Source organism: Arvicola amphibius, chromosome 12, assembly GCF_903992535.2.
Source record: "Arvicola amphibius chromosome 12, mArvAmp1.2, whole genome shotgun sequence".
In the NCBI taxonomy this organism is placed as follows: Eukaryota; Metazoa; Chordata; class Mammalia; order Rodentia; family Cricetidae; genus Arvicola; species Arvicola amphibius.
In genome coordinates, this window is record NC_052058.2 from 118,040,678 (window position 1) to 118,049,184 (window position 8,507).

Consider the following 8,507-nt stretch of genomic DNA (forward strand, 5'->3'; position numbering starts at 1 on the left):
CACCGTATCTTCCTGAGTCATCTTTAGTGCTCAGTAACAGCATCACAGGAATGTCATTCCTGACTAGAAATATCTCAAGTAGTAGGACATTTGAAACAAAACAATGAAATGCCTTAAGGAATGTGTTGGTGAATAAAATGTGATGAGAAATCACATTACTAAAAGCTGTGTATATGAAACATAGACCAGTGGAAACACGGGGATGAGCTGAGAACCTGGCTTGGTGTTGGAGAGCATGCCTAGCAGGCATGAAGACCAGGGTTTAAGCTTGATAACAACAAAAGATAAACACACATAAACATACCACACATACACACATTGCACATACCACCCCACACACCACATATGCCTCCTCCACACATACGTTTACATACATCTATGAGTACCCAGATAAACCAGCATGAGAATAAACAGTTCAATTTGGAAACAGAATGTGTTTCTTTCTTGAAAACAACAAAGGTTTTTATATGTGGAAACTCAAAAGAATGAAAGAGATGGAATTGCTAAAAGTACTTTTATTTTCATGTAATAGTTGCCAAAATTCAAAAACATATCAGTTCACAGAACTTGGCCCTCAACGGTCCCCAAGGCATGAGACCAAACAAACAAAGAAAATATTCCCAATCATATAGTCACATGGGAGGAGAAGGATGAAGAAGAGGCAAGAAGGGCAAGGAGAAGAGAAGGGGAGGTAGGAGAATTCATACTGAGACATTGGAGCTATAAACTATAATGGAATTCCAAAGTTGGAAATAAATAAAAGATAGTCAAGATGGAGAAGACAAAAAGAAAATAAATTTTGAGGTCATTGTTGTAACTATAGAGTTCTACTTCAGTGTTATGCCTTGTGATTGCCTCCTATTGTAGCTAAATTAGCAAAATTTACTCAATGCATTCTATTGATTATGCATGGTAGTCTTCACAATTCTACCCAGTGTGTGGCAAGCCATTCATCCATTGTCTGGAACTATGGGTAATATTAACCTTTATATCTACTGTATTCTAAAAGAGAACATATGTATCACAAGGAATTCTACTATGTTTTCTCTCTTATACTGATATAACCTGTCTACTTCTCACTTATTACAGAAGACACACACACCAACACACCCAAACACATATACGTTCTACTTATTTTAAGAGGAATAACTGATCACAAAGTTGTGGAGTAATTTACCCAATTGCTGTATTATTAGTTAGACTCAGAGCATACTTAAACTCCATCTTTTCTAAGAAATCCTTAACAATAACAAACAATCTCACAAGAATCTTCCTTAAATCACTTTATCAATTACTTTTGTCATTTGTTATTTTAACATTAATGTTAGTTGGAGTACAAACTTTGAATCTTTTTTTGAAGCTTGCTTATTTGTTACCTTTCTTTTTAGGGACAAACGAGAGTGAGCTTCCCTACTAATCAAAAATTATGGAATTGAATTTCTGACATTTGCGGAAATCACAGGAATCCGTATATCTAGAGTATGATAGGTGACCATTTCCCTGAGAAACCACCTTTGCAATCACATTAACTCCCTTAAGATTTGCTTGTGGACTTGGAAAGTTTTCCTCCCAGAAATTGATTATATTCTCCAGTTCTGGCCCTTAAACATAGAGTTTTTAAATTTTTCAGTGAGTTTTTATTCTTACTTCATCTCACTTCATGCTATCAGTATCTGACCTGCTTCTTTTGGTGTATTTTTTGGGTCCAAATTCAATGTCCTACATCCTTCGAAAACTCAGAGGATGCACTTCAAAGAAAAAGAGTCCATGCTGTGCAATTTAGAGAAAAGATGACTGTTCTCAGCTTTGTAGGGAAGAAGGCAGCATCAAAAACTGTGCCAAGTTGCTAAATTCAAATTAAGAATACATTATCTATTTAACCATTAAGAAGGGAAAATAAATCTATTCAACTGTCATATTTGAGACTGTAAATGTCAAGTCACAGTGCATGATAAACCCTTGATTAAAATATAGGAGAAATCGTGTTATGGAGCCAGTAACATAAGTAATATAAGGAAGTCAGGAGGGAGGTAGGGAGGGAAGAAAAATGGAGAGAGAGGGAGGTAGAGAGATAGGTCTCCAATGTCCTGGAATTTTTCACTGTAATCCTTTTTCTCATTTTTTCTAGGTATCACATTTCTGCCACTGACAAATTGGCATCTTATTCTTATTTTGTGTAAGAGATTTAAGACAGTTCAGTCTAGTCCAAGTAAACATTTGGAGGTTGAAACTAATCTCCTGACAGTTCTTAATTAAATTAATGTTGTGAAACCCAGAGAATGCCAAGTGTCAGCACTGTGTCTGCTAAAAACAGAGCTACATAATTAATATATTTATAACCTAAGCTTCCTAGAAAAATGTTTGCAGTGAACAAAATGTTGATAAACATTATACAAGCATCTTAGAATTTATTACCCTATTTTTCGGTGTATTGTACTATACTGTCTTAATTTGTATTGAGAGGTGGTTTCAGTGAGAGAGTTTTTATTTTTGGATTAAGAGTAAAATTAATTTTATCCTGAGACATCTATTTGATTTTCTCAATGCTAGAAGAGTTTGTGTAGTTATCTCTGGTTGATTTTTTCTTCTGTAAAACCCAAATTAAAAGCATGCCATACTTCAGGTCATTGTGCCTTTTCTACAGTAATATCTCAGATCAAAATCCTAAAACTTTAGAAAGTTAGATCATCCAGAGCCTGGTGTTTCCAGAATGCAAATTTCCTGCCAATATTTTGATGTATGCTACCAAACTCCAAGCTGAGATCTCAAGATAAAATCTCAAACCACCCACCAAATACTAGTTCCAGTAAGAAGAGCTGATATCCATACACAGTCTTATGTTCAAAAATAACGTATAACTTGCACAGAATATCTCTTGGTTAAATGTAAGCAAGAGCATTACCGAGATAAATATAATCTCTGGGGAAGATGTATAACTGAAATACTTAAATATACATATATGCATAGGCAGTTTAAAAACTTAGGCCACTTATATGTACATATATACATACAAATCCATGTGTACAGGTATATTTTATGTATATGCAATATGTACCTTTCAACAATCTGTGCTTATGGTTCAGTTTTAATTGTGCTCTTGTCTTCTGACATGTATCTTTTCATCTAAGTTTTATAATTTGTTGGTCTTCAACTAATTTTGATAATTATTTTATTGTCAATTTGGTATGATCGCAAGACACCTACGAGAGTCAACCTCAATTGAATCATCTAGATTAGATTAACTGGTAACCTTGTTAGAAAGAATTGGTCTCACTGTTGATGAAGGGAGGATTCAATCCACTGTGAGTGGATCTATCTGAAGTCAGGTGAAAAGTAGGTGAACATCAGTCTGGGAGCAGACTAGAGAGGGAGCCAGCATCCAGTTTTCCTTCATGTTCCTGACTCCAGGTTCCTGCCCTGAATTCTTGACCTGACTTCCCTCAGTGAATGAATGACCTAGAAGTGGAAGCAGAAATAAAGTCCTTTCCCTACAAGACAGTTTTGTTCAAAGTGAATTAGTATAACAAAAAATAGAATTTTTAAAAAATGTTATAATTATGTGGTATATATGTCTTCTTTATTTAATCATGTTTGACTTGTCTAGAGAAAAGTTTGTTAGTTAACCTTCTTAGTCTTCTCAGGCTCTTTTCATTTGTTTCTGCTTTGATATTTGTCATATCATTCTTGTGATAGTCTTGGGTTTCCTTAACCTTTCTGTTCTAAATCCATAAGGTTCCTTGTTTGGTTAATTATCTGAAATCCCTCCAGTTAAAAATATAGGTACTTATCAGACAGCTCCTTCTTTGCTTACTCATGCTATAGCCTAATATTTTCATATTTGTGTTTTGTCTTTGTCTCTACAAAGAAATTACTTTTAATTTTATTTTTTCTTTAACAACCCTTTCATTAACTTGATTTTCATTCTCTGTATACTTTTCACAGATATTATATATTATGCTATTTAACTCCTTATTTGTATGCTCTTAATTCTCACTGATATTTCTCCATCATCGTCTTGAGCTCTTTACTGAGTCCTATTGATCTCTTGTTCTGTGATCTATTGTTGAGTTACGGGACACAGCAGTGTTGACCTTGATATTTCCTTTAGCTTATTCAATCATGTTGGTTTGATGTGCCTGGTGAACATGTCAGGAAATGTGAGAAATTAGTTACTCTAGTGGCCCAGCCAGAATTGTACACACCCTGTGTAGCTGGGGAGCTATTGTGTAGCCTCTTTGCAATGTGAGTGAAACCAGCAGGAAGATGAAGGATAGTAGGTACTCTACACAGTGACTTCAGGAGGGGGTATGATGAACATACACTAGGTTCAACTGAAGGGGTAGGCAAGGGTGTACCAGTCACAACCCATGGCAATGGGAATCACCAGGACTGGGTTGTTTCTTTTCAGACACATAGACTTTACTAAACAAAAATCCATGTATACTTTCCCATTAGAAAAGAATAGTTAAAATTCTCAGTTCAGAACCAGGCACAGAGTTGGAAGTCTATAATCCCAGCTACAGAAAGTGGCTGAGGTAAGAGAAGCACAAGTTTTAAGACAACATGAGGAGTATAGTAAGACCACATTTAAAAGGGAAAGACCCCAGCTTTCCCCATTTCAACAGTATGATCTTGGTCAAGCTACTTAGCTTCTTTCAGGGAAAGCTTTTCTTCTGTGAAATTCAAGTTGTGTTAAGTATTGATCACATAGAGCAGACTTCCTTAGCACATAACTACAACATGGGAAGTGCTAATAGACAATCATTATTTTCGAAATTGCTGTTGCCTTCCAGTTTAAAATTAGATCACTAACTTTCAAAGTTATGGTGGAAATATTGATTTGAAATCACAAAAAATGCACGTGACTAAACTGTAAAATGTCACAAAATTAATAGAAACATTTATATTTCATTGTGGGACGGTAGTTCAGGCATCAGACAGGAGCTCAGTGACCTTATCAACATCTATGAAAGGATTTGACATCATCAGTAAATGCAGCACAGTCATTATATTATCTCCATTGCCTTTAGAGCTTGGATCTCAACCTTGGAAAAGTCATTCAAGTCACCTAGATTCTATTATCTGCTCACAGCCGGGCGGTGGTGGTGGCGCATGCCTTTAATCCCAGGGAGGAAGAGGCAGGCGGATCTCTGAGTTCGAGGCCAGCCTGGTCTACAAGAGCTAGTTCCAGGACAGGCTCTAGAAACTACAGGGAAACCCTGTCTCTAAAAAACAAAAAACAAACAAAAAAACCAATTATCTGCTCACATCAGAGAGATTATTAAAGGAGATGATAAATATATGATCAAATGGGCAGTTAATGAAAACATGTTTCAGGAATCTGAACTTTTAGATAAAAAATGGTTCATAGCTACACGTACATGAAAGTTACATATACATCTACAATCAGTGAAAGGACATAAAACTAATATTTTTCTAGGCCAACAAATGTAGTGAGAGATAAAATAACTTTATTTATCACAAAACTTGATTATTTTATTAGGAAAAATACCTTGAATTTTCTAGTTTGACATAGTACTTTGGCAAACTCTACTGTACACAATCATACAAAGGAGAATTCTACCACATATAGTAAGAAGTGAACATAATGCCTGTCACTACCAATTAATCACTTAATTTTTTTACATTAATTTTATTTTATATGTTTGGATTTTACCTTCATGCATATCTATGCAATGCTCACATAATTCAGAAAAGATTGCTTAATCTCTTAGAATTACATTTAAAGATGGCTGTGAACCATGTAAGTGCTAAAAATTGAACTCAGGTCTTATAGCAAAGGAATAAGGGCTCTTAAATGTTGAGCTATCTTTGCAGCTCCGTTATCAATCATTTTTCCTAAATGAATTGACACTATGAAAATACAAGTAATAGCATCTATAATAGTAAATTTGTCCCAAACCTTATAGAGTTAGTCACTATAACTTAGATTTTCTATGTAGTACTTGAATGTTTGATTCTCTCTCTTTCTCTCTCTCTTTCTCACATACACACACATAAGAGGTAGAAAGAGGAGAGATAGATAGAGAGAGAGAGAGAGAGAGGAGAGAGAGAGGAGAGAGAGAGGAGAGAGAGAGAGAGAGAGAGAAATAGCCTTCCTCTGTGTCTTTGTCTAGTACATATAGTGGCTACAAAACAACCTTAAGCTTGTTCATCAGGAATTCTCCTCCTGATTCTCTGAAATCATATCTTTCTGGATCAGCTGGGCTTGCTGGACACTCAGCAATCCCAATCCTCCTATCACTGCCTCCCCAGCTCTGGGACTACAAATGTGTACCACATGCTCATTCTTTATATAATGTGGGCTCTGAATTTCAAAGTCAAGTCTACATTCTTTCATGTCCAGCCCTTTTCTGTCTGAGACCTATCATTTCTGCCATTGAGAAGTGACATTTGTAGGAAGAAGGTATTTGGTTTTTTTTTTTTTTTTTGAGAATACTTTATTAGTTTTTGTAATCAAACCCACGTAGATAAGACCTTACATATTTAATACAGTGCAGTACCCCTGTACAAATGGGAAAAAAAATTAAGTTCAACATTTCTAGACCAATATGGCTGTTAATTTCTGTACAATGCCAACTCAACACAGTAAACTGGGATACTTTTTTCCAAAGTTGACAGCACAGCTAAAGTTTCCAAAAATTCAAATTATATATATATATATATATATATATATATATATATATATATATATATATAAAGACCAATAAGCAGTATGTTATGCATCAATAGCTGCAACAGCTTTTCCAGGTTCTGCAGTCATTTGAACAAAATTGTAGAGACATCCAGCACACTCCACTTAAAAAAAAAAGTAAAAAACAAAATCCCAGAAAACGGCACAGTTCTTTTACTCTTGTGGTACCTGGCACCATTTTTTTTTTAAATTAGCTTCTCAATCATCATCAAGGTATTTGATCTTGATCAGACTTAAGCCCTCTTCTCTAGGGAACAATCTTTGAAGGCTACTCAACAATGGAGGGAGTTGGAAAATCTGGATGTCTCTTTGTGGAACTAGACTGGCCAAGGGAGTTCTGCAAGCCATATGTAAGAAAAGTAACATGAGCTTGGTGTCCAGTAATTAAATTATGTATCAACGCAAAGTCATCATAAGGATGTGTAAATATCTTCATTTCATCTCATGCTTCAGGCAGTAACCCTTGAGGACAGAAGTGACTCCTGCTCAAAATATCTTGTCTGTACTTGGCTTCTGCTAAAGTCATGTCTTCTTTCTCCATGGTGTTACACACTGCTTTCTAGGTTGTTATAAAAGACATAAACATATTTCTATATGGGGGATTAGAAAATTATTATGGTGCTTCCTTGTGCTTCTTTTACTCAAATTTCTTCATATTTTTCCTTTTGGTTAGCTTGTCAGAATTACTGTTAGATTGATATGTATAGCAGTCTTCTTTCCCAAACTTTCAGAAGTCTGGGTTCATTGCTTTTCTATGATTTATAATATGTTGTTGACGTTACCAACTACACTTATATTTCAAAGTTTTTGTAAATAATGATTTTATTTTTTCTCTTTTCACTGTCATCCCTTCAATTGACTTCTTATGTATTTACTATATCTTATAATTTCATTTTATTGTATATTAGCTTATAGCTACTTTCCTATTACTTTTTTATGACTAGAAGAATAAAAAATAATTCAAATTTAATATGGCAACAGATATTTGCTAGGTAAAATGTTGCAGTGTATTTTCAGAGAGTCTTAGTGATCTTAGTCTCGGGTATTCTGTTATTATCTTGTACATATACTGCAATTCATGTTGGAGTCCCTAGAATATATTTTGCTTCACTAGATACTCTTTGTTTGTTAATTTCTGGAGTACATGGCTTACCCTGGGTTTTCTTTTTCCATTGTCTACTGGCAGGATTTGTATACATCAGTTTATGAATGGTTCCCTTTTACACTTCTTTTATTTTTAGTTATTAAAAACCTCTGACTCCTTACATGTATTGCCACAACACTGCCATGTGTACAGACTTTCTGTATATACAGAAATACTTAAATCCTCTTTAGAAAGGAAGGAACAGCCTTATGGACATTGTTATTTGTGAAGGATTCATTTTGGTGAGGTCATTGCCTTTGGAATGCTATGTTTTCTAGATCACACAAAGCAATTTCTGATTCCTGAGAAATCCCTTCCCAGTACTTCAACTGTCTATTAGAGTCGTCCAGATCAGTTACAAGGTTAGAGAGATGGCTATGTTGGTAGGAGTATGTACTACTCTTGGAGAGGATCCAGATTCCCTAAACCTACTTTGAGACATACAACTACCTGGCACTCCAGCTCCAGGAGATCCAGTGTCTCTGGGCTCATGTACCTTCATTTACATGGACAAACCCAACAGACCAACATCCCTATATACCTAATTAACAATAACTGTAAAAAGAGCACAATGCAATCACAAGCCAGTCATTTCACTATGTTTTGCTTAATTTTATTATGAATGTGGTTATCTGCTGGTGGTGTCAT

At 35.2% G+C, this 8,507-nt stretch overlaps 1 non-coding gene across 1 annotated transcript; it reads right to left on the reverse strand.

The window, feature by feature from the left end:
- Positions 1-1,384: 1,384 nt before the first annotated feature.
- Positions 1,385-1,547, reverse strand: LOC119803115. The gene has a single exon (XR_005283532.1). It is a non-coding gene; the product is annotated as a U1 spliceosomal RNA (small nuclear RNA).
- Between the last annotated feature and the right edge of the window lie 6,960 nt (positions 1,548-8,507).